The sequence below is a fragment of the Erythrolamprus reginae genome, chromosome 1 (genome assembly GCF_031021105.1).
Source record: "Erythrolamprus reginae isolate rEryReg1 chromosome 1, rEryReg1.hap1, whole genome shotgun sequence".
NCBI classification, from domain to species: Eukaryota; Metazoa; Chordata; class Lepidosauria; order Squamata; family Dipsadidae; genus Erythrolamprus; species Erythrolamprus reginae.
The window spans coordinates 97,992,973-98,013,553 of record NC_091950.1 but is presented as its reverse complement, the minus strand read 5'-3'; the positions used below and the strand labels follow the sequence as shown (position 1 = coordinate 98,013,553).

Below are 20,581 nucleotides of genomic sequence, written 5' to 3'. Positions count from 1 at the left end.
TGTGGCATTCTTCTGAAAATGTCAGTTTCTTTTCCTTGGCCACTTTTGGGGCCAGGAAGGTGTTAGACTTAATCAGAGGAAGCAATTGAGGAAAAGTATCCCATTATTCCTGCCCTTTGCCAAGCCTGAATAATTAGTAGAACCTTTTGCAAGAAATATCATTTGTTGCCATGTAATTGGAAAATAATTAGCTCATAAGGTAGATGTATTAACTGTGTTAATAGATACCATGCAGGTAATAGATAAAACATCTGCTTCAGAAAGACATGTGCCACAACACAATTTTAATTGGCCAGGTCATTGCTAATGACCTGCAATTAAGTGTATCAAACACTATATTGAATATAGTAACTGCTTGTTGTACCATGTCTTGCTGAAATAAAATGAGAAAAAAGTGGATTCTCTGGGGAGATTTCTTCCTGAAAGATGAGGTTTTTGTTTTTAAATGTACCCTTTTCACAGAGGTTGAGATTGGACTTTTGAGCCTTTCTAATTAATGATATAGGCTACGATGCATATTTAATACAAATTCTGAAGGAATTGGAGGATGAAAGGAAGGAGGAGGGGAATAAGGGAAGATTATTCATTGTACAACTTTTTCTTGAGGAATTTTCAACATAGTCTCTGTCTTATCTTTAAAGAATGAATTATTCTTTTTTGGTGCAGTAGAAAACAAACTGCTCAGGATTTTAGACATGTTAACACATGCTACTCTAAATCCTGTAGTAGCACTGGATATAACTACTATCTTATAATTTTATCTTCCTTACAGCATGAAAGAATATGACCTTAGAGAGGTTAAAATATAAATTCATTTGTAACTTCTGCAAAGAAAATTGGAAATTGTTTCTTTATATCTTTCTTTCATTTCTTTCCTATTTGCTTATCATTTTTATTTTCTATTTTTCTAAAAAAAATTCTTTAATAAAAATAGAATAGAATTCTTTATTTGTCAAGTGTGATTGGACATATAAGGAATTTGTCTTCAATATATGCTCTCAGTGTACATAAAAGAAAATATACATTTGTCAGGAATCATGAGGTATAACACTTAATGATTAATATGGTACAAATCGGCAACCAGGAAAAATATTAATATAAATCATAAGGATACAAGCAACAAGCTACAGTCATAAGTGGGATGAAATGATAAGAAGACTAATAGTAATAGTAATGCAGCCCTAGTGAATAGTTTGACAGTGGTGAGGGAATTATTTGTTTAGCCGAGTGATGGCATTTGGGAAAAAACTGTTCTTGTGTCTAGTTGTCATGGTGGTGCAGTGCTCTATATTTTTATTTATTTTTTATTTTATTTATTTATTTATTTATTTTGTCATACAAATATAGTATTGTATTGTAGTATGTTTAACATAATATAAGTATAAAGAAAGTAAAAATGATAAGCAAATAGGAAAGAAATGAAAGAAAGATATAAAGAAACACTTTCCAATTATCTTTGCAGAAGTTACAAATGAATTTATATTTTAACCTCTCTAAGGTCATATTCTTTCATGCTGTAAAAAAGATAAAATGATAAGATAGTAGTAGAGATAGAAAAGATAAAAAAGACATTAGGACAGGAACGGTAGGCACAAAGGTGCACTTATGCACACCCCTTACAGACCTCTTAGAAAAGGGGAGAGGTCTATTGTAGATAATGTAAGGTTGAAGATTTTGGGATTGGGGGAAGAAACAACAGAGTCCGGTAGTGAATTCCAGGCGTTGACCACTCTATTGCTGAAATCGTATTTTCTGCAGTCTAGTTTGGAGCGATTTACATTTAGTTTGTATCTATTGCATGCTCTTGTGTTGTTGTTGTTAAAGGTGAAGTAGTCGCTAACAGGGAGTACATTGTGATGTATGATTTTATGAACAAGAGTTAAATCAGTTCGGAGGCGGCGTAGCTGTAAATTTTCTAAACATAGTAATTGAAGTCTGGAGGAGTAGGGTAATTTGTTGCATGAGGAGGAGTGGAGGACACTTCTTGTGAAGTATTTCTGGACGTCTTCAATTGTATTAATGTCTGTTGTGCAGTGTGGATTCCATAGAGGTGAGCTGTAGTGTAGTGTAGTATAGTGTGTAGACAACTATAGTGTCATTTTGAGTAGGAGTTGAAACAATTTGTGTCAAGAGGTCTGTAAATATTTGCACGGCCCTCTTTTTGACTCATGTAATATACAGGACCTCAATGGAAGGCAGGTTGGCAGTAATTGTTCTTTCTGCAGTTCTAATAGTTTTTTCTGCAGTTCCAAATTTATTAGAAGAGATGTCCATCTGAGTTCATTTCCAAGTGGGAAGAAAGACACTGGAAACATGGAGGCTATTTGGAAAGATGGTTTATTTTATTTATTTATTTATTTGTATGCCGCCCCTCTCCGTAGACCTGGGGCAGCTAACAACAATGATAAAAACAGCATGTAACAATCCAATGATAAAACAACTAAAAACCCTTATTATAAAACCAAACATACCATGCATAACTTGTAATGGCCTAGGGGGAAGGAATATCTCAACTCCCCCATGCCTGGCAGTATAAGTGAGTCTTGAGTAGTTTACAAAAGACAGGGAGGGTGGGGGCTGTTCTAATCTCCGGGGGGAGTTGGTTCCAGAGGGCCGGGGCCGCCACAGAGAAGGCTCTTCCCCTGGGGCCCGCCAAATGACATTGTTTAGTCGACGGGACCTGGAGAAGGCCAACTCTGTGGGACCTTATCAGTCACTGGGATTCGTGCGGTAGCAGGTGGTTCCGGAGGTAATCTGGTCCAATGCCATGTAGGGCTTTAAAGGTCATGACCAACACTTTGAATTGTGACCGGAAACTGATTGTCAGCCAATGCAAGCCATGGAGTGTTGAAGAAAGGTGGGCGAATCTTGGAAGCCCCACGATGGCTCTCGCGGCTGCGTTCTACACGATCTGAAATTTCTGAACATTTTTAATAGTGAAGAGGATCACATGGTTTGAGGTCCTGGCCAAAGAAGATCACATGGGTGAGAGTGGGAGATAGATTTATACCTGATCTTGGGCCCCTTCCTGGAGCTTCCAGTTCCTGTGTAAGAAGTGTATTCTGACTGGTTGTTAGACTCCCATGGGGCCATGCAGGAGTAACTTTGCAGGTTGTCTTGAGGCCCAGGCTTGGTTGGGTGATATAACCTTCCTAGGTGCCATGTAATGAGTTGGGTAGAGGGCTAATCTTATTAAGTATGTCCTGAGGGTGAAGGTATTCTATGTTGTAGATAGGATGGCCCAGCCTTTGTCTCATAGATAGGTTGGCACCAAAATATGTGCTGGGTGGGTGGGCGGTGAGAGAGGAGAGAGCTGAGGCTCTGAGTTTATGTCTTTAGAAACATGTTTCTCCTTTGGAGAAAATAGAATATTCTGCATTTTTTAAATATTTCCTATAATATTTTATTTTTCTAGGAGATGGGTAGGTGCTAGCTTCCTACAAATTGTTGAAAGTTAATTAAGACAGTAAAGTCATTATTATAACATTTATATCCTGCATCTTCAGCAAAGAGCTGAAAATTTCATATCTCCTTATTTCATTCTCGCTATAATCCTGTAATCATGGTTAGGATAACATTTCAGATTAGGACATTAAACCACGTTTGTTCAGCCATTTTGGAATCCCCATAGTTCTGTGTTCTCTCAGCTTGTGTGATTGTACTGCAGCAGTGCTGCATATTCATAGAGGAATCTTGCATTGCAGTATTCCACACCATATAATAAAAAAAGCGAATCTGTGTTTCATGAGATGTATGGATCTACTTAATTTCTAGGGCATGGAAGCATTTTCCATCTGTTATGCATTATTTTCACAAATGCTCTTAATACCATAAGAAAATGGAAAACTCAACCACAAAATTGCCACTTGGAAAAGAACTAAACACTTGTGTGCTGTATTCTGAAAACTTTGCAACTTCTATAAAAAATAAGTTTCAGTGGGAAAAAAGTATGTGGGTCCTGAAGAAATGTAGATTGACTACTGCAGTTTCTTTTAATGAATTTTTCTAATTACCTAATTGTTTGCAATTGTGTTCATTCCAATTGAATTGGATTTTAAGACATTTGGGGTTAAGTCTAGATGATTTGACTCTATAATGATTCATGTTTTAATGTTACTGATACCACAGGATGGAAATCCCAAGTTATGCAAAAACTGGAATGCCAGTGAGGTTACTAGAAGTAATGGAATGCCTTTGTTGGGCTTTTGTTTGTTTATTTGTTTAGCATCTTTTGATGTGTGAATACTATCTTGTTCTTGAAGTCTGTGGGATTTCAGCTTCTTGTTTCTCTCTTTCTCGCAGAGGCTTCTTCTTTTGGTAAAGGATTGTAGCTGACTTCTGTTCAAGGCACCTGATTTTTCTTTATTCAGAACATATGGTCATGCTTGGAGATATCTTTTTGTTGTTGTTGTTCAGACAAAGTGCAAGATGAGACTACAATGAGACTAGTTAAGGAGAAACAATCATAGGCTCCTCTAAATGATATCACTGGCCCACAACAAAAAATGGTTGGGATTAAAGAGTTACTGATTGAATAACAAATATTGTCTGATAGCATAGTCTAGTCCAGTGATGGCGAACCTTTTTTCCCCCAGGTGCCAAAAGAGTGTGCACATACACCATTGTGCATACATGAGTGCCCATGCCCATAATTCAATGCCTGGGAAAGGCAAAAACACCTCTCCCCCTGGAGGCCCTTTGGAGGCTGGAAATGGCCTATTTCCCAACTCCTGGTGGGCCCACTAGGTTCATATTTTGGCCTCCCCAGACTCCTGGAGTTTTAGGGAGTGTAAAAAATCCCTCCCCCATTCCCCCGGAGGCTCTCTGTAAGCCAAAAACACCCTCCCATAGCCTCTGTGCAAGCCAAAAATCAGCTGGCCAGCACCTACATGCACATTGGAGCTGAGCTAGGGTAACGACTCGTGTGCCAGAAGATATACTTCCATGTGCCACCTGTGGCACCTGTGCCATAGGTTCGCCATCACTGGTGTAGTCTATGGGTTTCACATAACATTTCTGTCACATGACATATCATGACTTTTCCCCTTCGTGGAGCTAGGGTGGGTGTGGCTTGCGTGTAATACATGTGGCCTATGGGCCACCAATTTGACAGCCCTGGGCTAGTATAGAAGTGAAAAAAAAATGCTTTCAGCTCTATCTACCCAATCAGCCATTGACATAATTGTTCTCCCTACTCAAAACAACAAAAATAATAATAAAATGGGTGGGCATTGGATTTGGTATTGTGTACTGTACTGTTTTTTATTATTGTTGTGAGCCGCCCCGAGTTTGCGGAGAGGGGCGGCATATAAATCCAATATGGATTTCGAGCCCCCCAGGCCGGCTGCCACGTTTTAAAACACGTGCGCTGCTTCGCAGCTGTCTGCTGAATCCGAACGCGGAAGTTAGCGTTCCGGATTCAGCAGAGACCTGCGAAGCAGCGCGCGTGTTTTAAAAGGTTGCAGCCGGCCTGGGGGGCTCGGGGGCTTCCCCCCGAGCCCCCCAGGCCGGCTGCCACATTTTAAAACACGCACGCTGCTTCGCAGCTGTCTGTTGAATCCGAACGCGGAAGTTAGCGTTCCGGATTCAGCAGAGAGCTGCGAAGCGGCGCGCATGTTTTAAAAGGTTGCAGCCGGCCTGGGGGGCTTGCCAGCACCCCCCTGAGCCCCCCAGGCCGGCTGCAACCTTTTAAAACACGCGGGATACGAGCGCCAGGGAGCTGTCTCCTGAAGCCGAAAGCGGAAGTTAGTGTTCGGCTTCAGGAGACAGCTCCTTGGCGCTCGTATCCCGAATGTGAGCTCGGGAGGCGAACAAAAATGTCGCTCCCCTCCCAGGTCTTATCTCGAGTAGCTCGTAAGTAGAGCTGCTCGTATGTCGAGGTTCCACTGTATACTGAGGAGCATCCATCTTTTTCTGTGCCTACCTTTGCAAACACAATTTTCACATCCCATTCTAAAGTGATTTGAGAGACAGATGCACTGCAGCTGAGCAGTACAATCCTAATTTTCTTTATTAATTCCCACCAGCTCAATGGGACTTATTCCTAAATAGAAATGCACAGGATGCCACCTTGATAATTAAGCAGGCCTCTTGAAAATACATACATACACACCGGGAGATACAAATATGATTGCAACACAAAAATGAAGAGGGAGAGAGAGAATGCAATTAGACTTTGCTGTTAATCAAATTAGAATATCTAGCTCTCTCTGCTTCCAGTTCTCTCAACTGTGCTTGAGAAAACATGGCTGGCTTGTACTTTTTCAACAGACCTCTCGGAAACATTCATGACATCCAACCAGTGAAGGAAAGGGAAAAGCAACATTACAGAAAGAAAGGATGGCATTCTTGATCAGTATATTCGAGGTTTTCTCACCCACTTTAATTCCTTTCAAAACTCATTCTGGTTATCATGAAACTCAGTTTGAAAACCCCCAACTTGGGATATCTAAATATGAAATGATAGTTTTGTGAAACCTCCCCCCTCCACTTCAAATTAAGATCATGTCTGGTGCTTCATTTGAGCTGACATTTACATCATAGTTGCTGTAAAAATAAATCAATTCCTTGTTGATTTGCTTTTACAGTAATTTGATTGCTGTTTGCAAGTTGCCCTTGCTTTGACGCATCATGTTCACTTAGAACATTTTGATTCAGAATCGATCCCTTCCATTCTTTTATTTTTCTGTCCCATGCTGACTTGGTTCATATGATTCCCATACCATAAGAAATAAGAGCTACATCATAAGGGGGCATACTGCTTGGTAAACCTTCCACAATGAGAAATGATCCTTTGGAATTCTACATGCTGAGTTGAAGAATACAAAACATGAGCAGCGTAGTATGGTTTAGTAAATTGCCTTCAGAATTGGAGGAGATGGTATTTCCTTTTTCCCATGAAATTGTCCATGGGCACAATTATTCTTTATTATGGTTATTCATTTGCTGTACGATATAAGAAACAGCAATTCACGTTTGCAATAGCAAATATTGGGAGGGGACATCGATGATCCATTTCTATTTTTATTTATTTAAAGAGTTGGTTTCTGATTTGCCTTAAATTCACTGTGCATACAGACACACACAAATACACACGAACGCACACACACACACACACACACACAGAGGGTTTCTAGTTTCTGTTTTTTCTTTTGGAAGTGACTTGTAGCCATGATTAGGTTAAGCTATTGTCTTTCATAGAAATAGTTGCAGCATGTAAAATTTACATTGTAAATCAACAATGGCTCCTTTCCTTTCCCCCTGCTCTCTTTGGGGCTCAAATTTGTATAGAAAATTCCCATCTAACAAAACCTGAAGGACAATTTCCTTCCTTTAGATCAAGGACGAGAATCCTCCAATCCTCAATTGCTGAGAAGCAATAGATCCTAGCAACATCAACTGTTTTGATGAAATCTGCAATTCAACACTATTTGAAGGCAAAGTGTGTTTTAAGGCCGTGATGGTGAACATATGGCATGCATCCCACAGGTGGCACGTGGAGCCATATCGGAGGGCATGGGAGACATTGCCCTATGCCAGCTCCAGTGTGCATGTGTGTGCTGGCCAGCTGATTTTGGGGTTTGAGAAAGGCCATTTTGCCTTCCCTAGTGCATAAAAATTGCCCAACAGACAAACCGGAAGTTCAGAAAATGCATTTCTGGTTTGCCCATTGTGCTGTTTTTTGCAGTCTGGAGAGTTCAGGGAAGCTTCCTGAAGGCCCGGAGTGCAAAAAACAGTCCAACAGACAAATCAGACGTGCATTTTCCGAACATCAAGTTTTCCCGTTTGTCAGTTTTTTCACATCTAAGGCTTCAGTGAGGCCTGAGCACATGTGTGGGGATGGGGAGGATTGTATGCATGTGCGGAGAGGCATGGGGGTGCATATGCATGCGTGGGGAGGGAAGGGGTGTGGGCATGTTGGTTATGACCTATAAAGCCCTTCATGGCATCGGACCAGAATATCTCCGGGACCGCCTTCTGCCGTACGAATCCCAGCGACTGGTTAGGTCCCACAGAGTTGGCCTTCTCCGGGTGCTGTCAATGAAACAATGTTGTCTGGCGGGACCCAGGGGAAGAGCATTCTCTGTGGCAGCCCCAACCCTCTGGAATCAACTCCCCCTGGAAATTAGGACCACCTCCACCCTCCTCGCTTTTTGTAAACTCCTTAAAACCCACCTCTGCTATCAGGCATGGGGAAATTGATTCCCCCGGGCCGTTCCCGTTTCATGTATGGTTTTTGTCTGGGTTGTATGATTGTTTTTATATTAAGGGTTTTAAATTGCTTTTTTAACTATTGGATTTGTACTGTGTTTTTTGTTGTGAGCTGCTCCGAGTCTCCGGAGAGGGGCGGCATACAAATCTAATTAATAATAATAATAATAATAATAATAATAATAATAATAATAATAATAATGTGCATAGGTTCACCATCACTGCTCTATAGGAAGCAGGCAAATCATTTGCAAAACCTTGCCAAAAAACCCTTTAGGGAATTGGCCAGGCAGTCATCAGGCTTGGGTAAATAAGTGAGTGAGGGAAGGAGGCAGGCAGGCAGGAAGGCAGGAAGGCAGGAAGGCAGGAAGAAAAGAAGGAAGGAAGGAAGGATCATAGGATCTCTACTCCTGTCTTAGAATTACCTAATTCTTTCCATGGGTCTAGGACAGTGATGGCGAACCTATGGCATGGGTGTCACAGGTGTTACGCAGAGCCATATCTGCTGGCACGTGAGCTGTTGCCCTAGTTTAGTGCCAATATGCATGTGTGTGCTGGCCAGCTGATTTTTGGGTCACATAGAGGCTCTGAGGGTCATTTTTTGCTTCCAGAGAGCCTCCGGGAGGATGGGAGAAGGAGTTTTTACCCTCCCGTAGCTCCAAGGAAGCCTTTGGAGCCTAGGGAGGGCAAAACACAAGCTTAGTGGGCCCACCAGAAGTTGGGAAACAGGCCATTTCCAGCCTCCAGAGAACCTCCAGGGGGCAGGGGAAGCTGTTTTCACCTTCCCCATGCATTGAATTATGAGTTTGGGCACTCAGGCATGTGTGATAGAGCGCGCCCACACTCTTTTACCACCTGAGGACAAAAAGGTTTGCCATCACTGGTCTAGGACAACTCACCAACATTGTTCCAGTTGTTTTGTGATTTCACCCAAGATGCCTGTTTGTCATTCTATTTCTATTTGCATTTTGTAGTTTTCTCCAGTTCTTCTTCTATTCAGCAATCTCTAGGTATTACGATGTCCAGTATCTAAACTTTTTGTCTTTCTAATTGACAATCGTTAAGTCTGGGCCTGGGGTGTTATGTGACAGATTCTTCTCTGTTTGAATTCTAAAATTAACTTCTTCATTTTCTGATGACTTTGTTTATTTTATGGTACCATTCGTTCTTGCTTGCAGGCAAATGATATTTCTTTAAGATATTCCAGTGCATCTTTGTTATTACTTTGCCATTGTTTGTAATCAATCTATGAAATCTTCTACTAAGTGGTCCTTTATACCTTCAGCTTCTTTGAGGAGATGGCATTTGCTGTCTGTTACTATTATTATTTTCCAAATTGGTTATTTAAAATAAAAGCACAAGGTAATACGTTATGTTTGTAAAAAAATAAAAACCTTATTTTAAAAATAAAAGCACAAGGTAAAGATGTTAGAAATGACATATTAGTCAGCTTTTATATTGCAAAAGCTAATTTTTGAAATACAACTAGTACGCTTGCTATTATGTATTGTACATCGAGTATAATTGTCAATTGAAGTGCTATCACGGTCCTCTGTTGAAGCAGGAAAATACTCTCTCCTGGTTGGTTGCATGGCTGATCAGCTTCATATAAAAGGAACTGTGTCAGCCAGGGAGTTAAGTTGCCTCACAGACAGTATTGAATAAAGAATTGTTAGAACTCACTCTGACCTCACGTCCATTCTTCACCCAGAACACAACACTTGCTATTAATAAAAAGTGCATGCCATATTTTTTTTGCCCTTATCCTACTTTGCTGCTCAGAAAGCTCCATTAGTGACCCTTACTACAAAGCACCATGAATTAAAAGTCCATGATGGATAGATAGTATCATGTAAAAATCTTTGACCTTTTTCATGGAGAAGATCTACCATTAATAATTGCACGTGCAAACATAAACTGAATCTGTTTCTCTCATTTTTTCCTGTTCTGCCTGCTTCCAAATGGATGCTGTTGTATCTTGTTGACTTGTGATGGGAATGTGGGTTTTCACAAATACACTTTCCTCCCTAACTATTTCAGAAGATATTTTCTGTGCCGTTTGCAAATGTCTAGATTGTATCTTTGTGTCTTATGTGGCAACTCCATAGACATTCAATAGATAAATATTTCTCAGTAGTTCACTAATAGCTTTTTGGCAAGAGGCAGGGAAATGCAACCCAATAAATATAGAGAACAATGTTCTCAGCATCCATCAATCAGCTAATGTGGGAGCATCCAAGCTGAGCCCCACAGGAATTGCTCATCCTTAGTATAAATAATGCTGAGAACTTTGGGGGGCTTGTCTAAGATCAGTTCCAGGAATATGGATAAAATCATGTCTTGCAGGAGAGGCGGAGTAACGACACGGACACAAGAGCTGGATTTAAAACTGGGTCATTTTTATTAATTAAATTTGCATAATTTATTTAAATAAATTAGCATACTTAGCATAATTAACTATAATGCTAACAAGGACCCGCAGGGTCAAACAATTGCTTCCAGGGCGGAAAATGATGTCAGATAAACTTCCGGGACAACTTATGGGTGTAGCTCCATGCTAATCCAGGTGAGGGACCCCTCCCTCACCTGAGACATTGCCATGCACTTGCATGTGGGAGGTCCCGCCGGCTAACCCCTACCAGGGGAATTAAATGTGCGGGACCCAAAGACAGGTTCCCCCCAATTGCTCAGGTCGCTCACACCACAAGCCTTTGGAGAGAACCTGTCAATCATCCCGAAAGATGCCCAACGGAGAACACACAGTTGCTAAACCACCACCCAGTTTTCCGCCCCTAACCTGCCTACCCAAATGACCGAAGGTAAGCCAATTAACCTAAACGGGGGCAAAGCACCCCCTAACCGCTTATCTGTCTCCACAGTGTGGAATAGGCAAAAAAATGATCTTGGCAAATGCCAAGACTGCCAAAAATTCCTATTCGGCCCCCTAGGGTGACCCCAAGTGGCACACTGCAAGATAGGGAGGGCTGGTGGGTGTTTGCTGCTCAGCCGAGTCTGGGCAAAAAGGCTGAGCCCGAGCCTGCCGGCCCTTATACAGGGCTCGCAGGCTCCTCCCCGGACTCGTGACCGGGTAGGCCCAAGCCACCTGATATTTCGGCCGAGATCTCGCGAAGCCTCGCGAGATCTCGGCCCTTTCCCCAAAATGGCGGCTATGCCGGCAGCCGTGTCCTCTGGCCCTCCCGCAAAAGGGCCGGGGGATGAAGACACCCAGCGGTAATCTACTAGATAATAATTCCCTTCTTTTTATAGTCAGGTGGAATATTATAAATGTTAATAGGGTCACAAGTGTGTTTGTCAAGATGTAATCTGAGTTTTATTCTGTACTTTCCTGCTTGCCCATTTTGAAGTGTCAGACACGATGGATAGAGGAGGGCTCATTTTGTTTATGTAAGAAAGCAATTATTATAACCAGTTTGTATGACATGGATCTAATGTAATACACTCCATCATTACATTAAGCACTGGCCATTTTTCTCCAGTGCCAAGGATATTGTCTTTTGGCTGCTCAGAGTAATAAATGCCGCCCAGCACTGAGTAACAGCATAGCTGTTGCTGCTTCTGTTACTTAATGGCATAAATGAAATATTGGAATAATGGAGGTTTAGACTAGTCTCCAGCCAGCTTTGTTTTTCTTTGTTAAACTGCTAAAGAAGTATGGCATCAACATACTCGAGGGAAGCTGAGGGTTTGCAGAAACACTAAAAACCATCTGAGGTAATGAATTGCATCTTCTCATATCCTGTGGGGATCAAGCTGCATTCTCTTTATCTCTATATTTTCAATAGTTTTTCTCTTTTTTTCCCTGTGCTTCAGGAAATCATGGGCAGAAAGCAACATTACCAATTTCTAGTAAATGAAAGGCATCTACAAGAAGTGGAATCAGTCCCGCTTGTACAGCATAGCTGTTCTGCCTATTACATATACTGCTTGGTTCAAAATGAAACAAAACTCAATCAAATGAGTTACTGTAGTACTTATTTACAACATCCTTCCACAAAGTGGTACCTTCAAATACTGTCTTTTAGTTCCCGTAATCCTTAGCTATCATAGACATTGGCCATGGTGTTTCTGCATCTTGATACTTGAAAGTTAGCATGTTCTTAGAGTTACATACATGAACTGAATAGAACAACAGATAGGATAATTTTGGAAAAGAAATGAGTCAGGGTTTTTCAGAATACAGTTAATTCATCAGAAATAATATTTTGCATCTAGTAGGCCTCTGAAAGCATCTTCAAAATTGATTGGACATCTATTTTGTGTGTGTGTACATGCCGATGGTATTGACATACACACACATGTATTGGTATTGCAAAACATTTGAGCATCCTTTAACTCATGTCACCTAGTCTAAACCAGTTATAAATCCATTTTAGTCCCAATTGAATTGCATTAGCCTACATTAATACAAAGTTGAAATAAATATAATAGTAAAGTGTGATATTAAATTACACTTCCCAAATATGGAATGCATTTAGAAAAGCTTTTATTTTCTTATTAATTATGTTTCAATGCTGTCACAATTAATAAAAACACTTAGCATAAACTGTCTTACATAAAACAAATATAAGTTAAAATATCTCTAATGAGACTAAAACAGCCATTGCAGCCACACAGAAAGAAAAATTGTACAATTCTGTTTGGTGCTTAATGTCTATCCTTGGAACATCACAGGGGAGAACTACCTTATTCCAGCTGACCAGCAGTGCTTGGGTTGCTGGCTCTTCCAGGTGTCTTCATCAGTCTCATTTTGTCTCATCTCATGTTGGGTTGGCTTGCTTCTGGCGGGGTCCATCTCTTGTTTCTGCTTTCTGTGCATGCACAAGTGCAGTTAGGTTTTTCCACCAAAGTGGTACGCATTTATCTACTTGCATTGCTAGCTGAAACTGCTAGGTGGGCAGGAGCTAGGGAACCAGCAACAGGAACCAGGCTCAAACCTCTGCAGTCTAGACCATTTCTGGCCAGCAGTTCCAGTGTCATTAAGACAATCAATTGATCAGGATAGAGCTGGAAGGGACCTTGGAGGTCTTCTAGCCCAGTTCCGTGCTCAAGCAGGAGACTAGACCATTTCAGACAAGTGACTGTCTAGTTTCTTAAAAACCTCCGGTGATGAAGCACCCACAACTTTTGAAAGCAAGCTGTTCTACTAGATTAAGATTTATAGATTAAGATTTATTAGATTTGTATGCTGTCCCTCTCTGAAGACTCGGGGCAGCTCACAACAACAGTACAATACACAGAGTACAAATCCCATATTAGATAAAAAACGAAATTTAAAACCCATAAATATTAATAACAATCATTACTGCACAGTCATACCATTCTCATGTATTACAGTCAGGAGAAAGGTCGTGGTGGGGGAAGAGATAGTTATTCCCCCCATGCCTGGTGACATAGATAGGTCTTCAACATCTTGCGGAAGGCGGGAAGAGTAGGGGCAATTCGAATCTCCAGAGGGAGTTGATTCCAGAGGTCTGGGGCCACCACAGAGAAGGCTCTTCCCCTGGCCCCCACCAAACGGCATTGTTTAGTCGATGGGACGCGGAGAAGGCCAACTCTGTGGGACCTGATTGGCCGCTGGGATTCTTACGGCACAAGGCGGTCCCGCAGGTATTCTAGTCCGATGCCATGTAGGGCTTTATAGGTCATTAGGGCTTTATACGTCATTACTTTATAGGTCATTACTAGTTAATTGTTCTCACGGTTAGAAAGTTTTTCCTTAATTTCAAGTTGGTTCTCTCCTTGATTAGTTTCAATCCATTGTTTTTTTGTCTTGCTGTCTGGTGCTTTGGAAAATAAATTGAAATTGACCTCTAAACATAATGAATGAGCAATTAAGGTTATCAGGACCGCATTGCGTCGATTCCCTGACATTGTATGCTAAATAAATAAATGTCTCTATTGAACCTGGAACTCAGAGAATATCGGTAATTATGTGTATGGAAAGAAATTTATATTAAGAATGGATACTGTATGGGTAAACTTTTCTTAAAATGAAAGGATGAATCTAGAGTTAATGATAAGAGTAAGGATTTATTTTATTTATTTATTTATTTATTTACTTACTTACTTACTTACTTACTTACTTACTTACTTACTTACTTATTTATATTTCTATGCTGCCCTTTTCAACCTACTCAGGACAGCTATTAATCCCTTAGTAACAACTAATGGGTGTTATCCTATTTGGTTGATTGAAACTTACAGGCTTGGCATGCTCCAGGTTCTTTCAATTAAACAATGCTACTGTCAGGAGCTCGGAGGCAACATTTTCTTGGTAGCAGAGCTCGTAGTAGAGTGCAGTACTGCAGGCTACTTCTGCTGATCACCAGCTTCCAGCAGTTTGGCAGGTCGAATCTCACCAGGCTCAAGGTTGACTCAGCCTTCCATCCTTCCGAGGTGGGTAAAATGAGAATCCAGATTGTTGTGCGCAATATATGCTGACTCTGTAAACTGCTTAGAGAGGGCTGTAAAGCACTGTGAAGTGGTATATAAGTCTAAATGCTTTTGCTATTGTCCTTGTGGGATGAGCTCCTTCGAGTGTCGTATTGTTTATTTTGCTTATTTTATACTTCTTATTGTGTTCTCAAGTTTTAGTTGTCTTTAGTTGACTTTAGTCTCCCAAGGTCTATGAGAACTGGGCATTATGCAAATTGCTTACCTACAAAAACACACTCTTTTGAAATAATTCTTTTACTGTCTATTTCCAATTACCGGAAAAAATAGAATATTGACATAGAATAACTTTATTATCACTTTAATCGGCATACATTAAAATGAAATTTTGATGCATACAGTTCTCAGGGATCATCATCTCCAATATACACTACATAAACATGACAAAATAAATAAACACACATTTATGCATCTACAGTACCCACATACTCACATATATTATATGACACAGAGAAACAACACGGCCTAGTTTGAATATATACATGTACGTGGCGAGAAAGACTAACATTGTGAATTTGCCAGACAGATGGCATAAGGAACAAAATTGTTACAAAATCTGGTAGTCCTGCTAGAAATACTTCAAAACCTCCTCCCAGAAGGGAGCAAATGAAACAGACCATGAAGTGGGTGTGTGGGATGTCTAACAATGCTTTCAGCGCTAAGTACATAGCGCTTATAAACAGTATCTTGAATAACAGGAAGTGAGCTTCCTATATAATTTTCTAGTCTGTCCTTACCCCTCTCTGTATGAATTTTCTACCTGAGAAACTGATGCCACCAAACCAAACAGTCGTTATTATTGTTATTATTATTGTATTTTTATTCTGGTTGCTATTTATATTTCACGATGTTAATTAAATCAACTATACAATAGTCTTTCGAGACTGAAGGATGCCAATGCAAACTTATTGTTGTCTGTATTCCATTTTTAAAATAAATCATTATAAGAGGAAAACCCAACCTTCACTGCCTTGCCCCCCTTAATATCTTTAGAGGCAGAATTTTTTTAAAAAATATCTTTTTATGTACATCTTCCTCCCTCTTTGTTGTTTTTTTTAAACTCATTTTCTTTTAAATCCGTTCCTTTTAAACAGAAAGGTCTGTTGGGAAAGTATTTGAAAAAGAAAGGTGGTGATAAAATCTTTCAGTTTTGATGTCGATGTCAAGATTTGTTTTGCAAAGTTTATAGTATGATAGCTTACGTAGAGATCGAAGGCCAGTAAAACTGTAAAATCCCAATTTTGTGGCAGTGCTTTGACATTTTTTAAAATTCCAGCTTTTATATGTAACTCAAGGTTGAGAACATACCTAATATTCTTTCCTCCTTCTATTCAATAACAATAGATGAGATGTGTTGCACTTAGAGAGAAAAATTGACCAAAAATCAGCCAAACAGCTTTCATGCCTAAGGCAGGACTAGAACTTCTTTCTTTCTTTCTTTCTTTCTTTCTTTCTTTCTTTCTTTCTTTCTTTCTTTCTTTCTTTCTTTCTTTCTTTCCTTCCTTCCTTCCTTCCTTCTTTCTTTCTTTCCTTCTTTCTTTCTTTCTCTCTCTCTCCCTCCCTCCATTATTATTATTATTATTATTATTATTATTATTATTATTATTATTATTAATTGGATTTATATGCTGTCCCTCTCCAAGGACTCTTAAACACTATGTCTTCTTTTTTTTTCTTCCCACTTATTCCCCACAGGGCATTTCACTATTGCTTATGCTTACTCGTGTACAAGCTTCCTGTTCAATCCATCTTTATATCAGTTGGACTTGAGGGAAAGAAGAAATCTTTAACTCAAGAGTCAAAATTATCTGGCCCCCAAGATTAAGGTAAGAGATGGAAGCTCAACTTTTGCTCTTAAGCTTTTAAAGATTGTCCTGTTTATGCTGAGGTATCTTCATCACATAAAATGCATTTGCTTGTATACCTCTTTGGGTCTACACACCCACCACCAGAAAAAAGGGACAAGTACAAATATGGGTTTATGAAAAATATATCACTGTTCATTTATATAAAGAGTAACTTTTCAATAAAAGAAAAAGTAAAGGTTCCCTTATCCATTCATATCTGATTCTAAGGTGTGATGCTTCTCTATTACTTGGCTGCCACTATAGGCCAAATATATTTTCTGTGGTCATGTGGCCAGCATACCAAAAGTGCACAAAACACTGTTAGCTTCCCACAGAAGTGGTACCTATTTATCTACTCTCAACTGCTAAGTGGGCAAGATCTGGGGTAGGAATGGGAGCTCACCTGGTTCTGTGGTGCTTGGGTTTCCAACTGACAAGCTCAGCATCTTTTTTAAAAAGATCAGGCTGATCAAATGGGTTTTGTACAGGACTAATTTATTGATTGTGTGGTGTTTGTAAATACTTCATCTGACACAGTGGTTAGAGTGTAGCACTGCAGGCTATTTCTGCTGACTGCCTGAAATTTGCCAGTTCAAATGTCACTAGGCTCAGGATTGATTCAGCCTTCCCCCTTCCAAGGTGGGTAAAACGAGGACCCAAATTGTTGGGGGCAATATGCTGTCTCTATAAATTGCTCAGAGAGGGCATGAAGCGGTTTATAGATCTAAGTGTATTGCTATTTCTTTCCCTTTTTGCCAGAAAGAAACAGACAGATCTTGGTAGATATCTGAACAGACCTACAAGATTTTAAATGAGACCAAAGATCACATGAAATTAGATCTAATATCACATGTGACTTGGCAGATACAAATAGTTCTCTGGAATACTTCTCACCAGAGTATCTTTAAAAAATGCAGTCACTTTAACTGTGTGGAAAACTCAGTGGGAACCATTGAAGTTCCATTGACCTATGCTAGATTTCTTATTCTTTTGTTCCTTCTTTCCATGTTCTATTATGAAATGTTAACCACAGCAAAAATCTTTTCTATATTATTTCTTCTTGCTTTTTCCTAGGATTTTCCCTTGGGAATTTTCCCTATAGATATACATAATATTTTCTGTCAGTGTAGAAGTATTGATGCTGCTGTTTTCAACAAAGGGAAGCAGTAGGAGTTTGCAATCTAATATTTACATGTATAGATTTTTTAGCATTTCAATGGCATAATTGTAGTACCACTTAAGATGTCTAAAGGCTACACATTAAACAAAATGGCATTTTCAACAGGGATTCCATGACAGCTTACCTCTAGCAGCAGAGGAGGCAACTTTTGACTTTTATCAAATGCTTAGTTGATGCTGGTGCCTTCATATTTGTTTTGTTATTACTGAAAATGTATTCTGTTAATATATGGCTTGTCTTAAAAGAATAATGTGAACCTCAAATGGTTTTTGGGAAAAGAGGTAGTTGAATAAAAGATCAAATTTATTAATCTTATTCTAGGCCATTCCCAATAGGCAAAGCATCCAACATATTTTTTTTTCCTTTCAGCTGGTCCATGTGCAAATTGTGGGTTGTGTGTGTCTGTCCCCCCAGCAAGAAAAATAGCCAGGTCACATGAATAAGACTTGCACTGAGAGGGGAAAGGCCCCTTCATTTCTAAAAACTACAGATCAATTGATCATGTGGCTCTTTGTGATATGCTACTCTAACCCAAAGGTGTCAATCAGGATTTCATTGAGGGTGGCATCAGGGTTGTATTTGACTTTGGGGGGGGGGTCAGGGTGGGCATGATTAGGGTGGGAATGATTAGGATGGGCATGGCCAACTCAACATCACTCCTGTCAGGGGTGCCTGTAGTGACCCAAGGGCTCTGCCAGCAAAACAAAAGCTACTGAGGTCCATTTTTAGCCGCCACAACCTCCTATAACCTTCTGCCACTGAAAACGTATGTGGCTCTTCCATGCTAACTTTTCACTGGCAGAGGATTGCAGGAGGCCGTGGCAGTCAAAGTGGAACTCCGGAACCCATTTTCTCTGGCAGAAGCATCACAGGCCGATTCTTCACTGTTTTCAGGGTGGGCCCACAGGCAACATCTAAGTACCCCCTGGGCTGGATCTGCCCCCTGTGCTTTGAGTTTGACACTCTTACTGTAACCAAACAACAGACTACATGGGAGTGCTGTGGCCATCTTCTCCATGAATTGAATGGTTTTTTCTTTGTTTCTTTACTTGTTACGGCTCTTAAAATAATCATCAATTTCAGAGATTTTTAAAAAGGACCCACGAGTTCCTTTCTACTAAAACAAACCATGAACATTTAAAGAATCTATGTAAGTGAAGGCGTGTTTTAAGTAAGAAGATCTTTGGATATAAAGACTAAAAGGAAAAGTAATGGATTTTTTTAAAAATAACTGAAATGTATCATTCCCAAAAAATTCTACTGCCTTAGAATGAGCCTGAGATGATAGTAATTGAAATAATTTTCTATTATTAAAATGCATTTGTGATTGAGCAGTATAAAAATACCTCAGCATTTATTGTCAAAATATACTCTAAACCAGGGGTCCCCAAACTTTTTACACAGGGGGCCATTTTACTGTCCCTCAGACTGTTGGAGGGCCGGACTATAAAAAAAACCCCTATGAACAAATCCCTATGCACACTGCACATATCTTATTTAAAGTAAAAAACAAAATGGGAACAAATACAATATTTAAAATAAGAAGTAATTAAGTAATAAAGTAATTTATACATTTTTATGAACAAGTAAATTTAAACTTAAATCAAGAAACTCCCTCCATTTCTCCTTCCTTCCTTCCTTCCCTCCCTCCTCTCTAGTTCTCTCTTCCCTCTCTTTTCTCTCTCATTTGTTTCATTTTCCTCTCCCTCGTTTTCTCTTCATAATTTTCTCATTTTTCTCTTTCTCTCTCTCTTTACATCTATCCCCCTTTCTCTCTTCCTCTCTATCTCTCCCTCTTTCTCTCTCTCTTCTCTTTCTTTCTGTCTCTTTCACTCACTCTTTCTCTCTCCCTCTTTGTATCTTCCTTTCTCTCTCCCTCTTTCACCCTCTTTCTCTTCCTTTCTCTCTCACTCTATTTCTATCTCTCCCTTTCCCTCTCTCCCTCCCTCTCCCTCTTTCTTTCTCTCTCACTCTATTTCTATCTCTCCCTCTTTCTCTCTCCCTCTCTATCTCTCCCTCTTTCTTTCTCACTCTATTTCTATCTCTCCCTCTCTCTCCCCCTCTTTGTATCTCTCCCTCTTCCTTTCTCTCTCCCTCTTTCACCCTCCCTCTCCCTTTCTTTCTCTCTCACTCTATTTCTATCTCTCCCTCTTTCTTTCTCACTATTTCTATCTCTCCCTCTTTCTCTTTCTCTTTCACTTTCTATCTTTCTTTCTCTCTCCCCTCCTTTTTTTCTCTCTCTCTCATACACCATGCTGGCAACAGAGAGAGAAAGAGAGAGCGAAGGGCGGCTTGCCAGTCCATGGCCCCCTGGATGAGCAGCGCTGCATGGCCCCAGCACTGGACTTCGCCGTCGCCTCCACCCCCGCCTCCACCCCCGTCCGGCTCTCCAGCTAACCCCCTGAATTCACCCGAACAGAGGCGGCGGCGGTTTCAAAGGACCAACATACAGTCCTTCTTGGTGCTGCATTGCTGCAGCCTCCAAATTCCGCTGCTGTTCTTGGGCATTGTTACTTCTAAGCTGCACTGAGAGAGAGAGAGAGAGAGAGAGAGAGAGCGGAGAGTACCGGACTTCACCGTCGCCTCCGCCCCTTTGGATTATTTGCTGGAGAGCCGGACCGGGGCAGAGGCGACGGCAAAGTCCGGTGCTGGGGCCATGCGGGGCTGCTCTCCAAGCTAAGAGGCAGCAGTCACGTCCACCCCTTCGCCCTCTACGGTGCCCAGCGCCCAGCCCCATGCTGCCTCCGCCTCCTCCGCCGCCTCCTGGTAGCGCGCCCGACCTCTTCCTGCAGGAACGGGTGGTGGGGTGGAAGTGGTTGGACTTATCTACATGCGCGCCTGCTGATTGGGAAGAGGGGGAAAAAAATCT

General features: G+C 40.6%; 1 protein-coding gene across 1 annotated transcript in view; it reads left to right on the top strand.

Annotated features, from left to right (window-relative positions):
• Window positions 1-20,581, top strand: part of TSPAN18 (tetraspanin 18) — a 215,966-nt gene that overhangs the window by 101,519 nt on the left and 93,866 nt on the right. The window contains exon 3 of the mRNA XM_070760586.1: window positions 16,381-16,511. The gene's annotated coding sequence lies outside the window, so the exon portion shown is untranslated. The remainder of the gene's footprint in view (window positions 1-16,380; window positions 16,512-20,581) is intronic.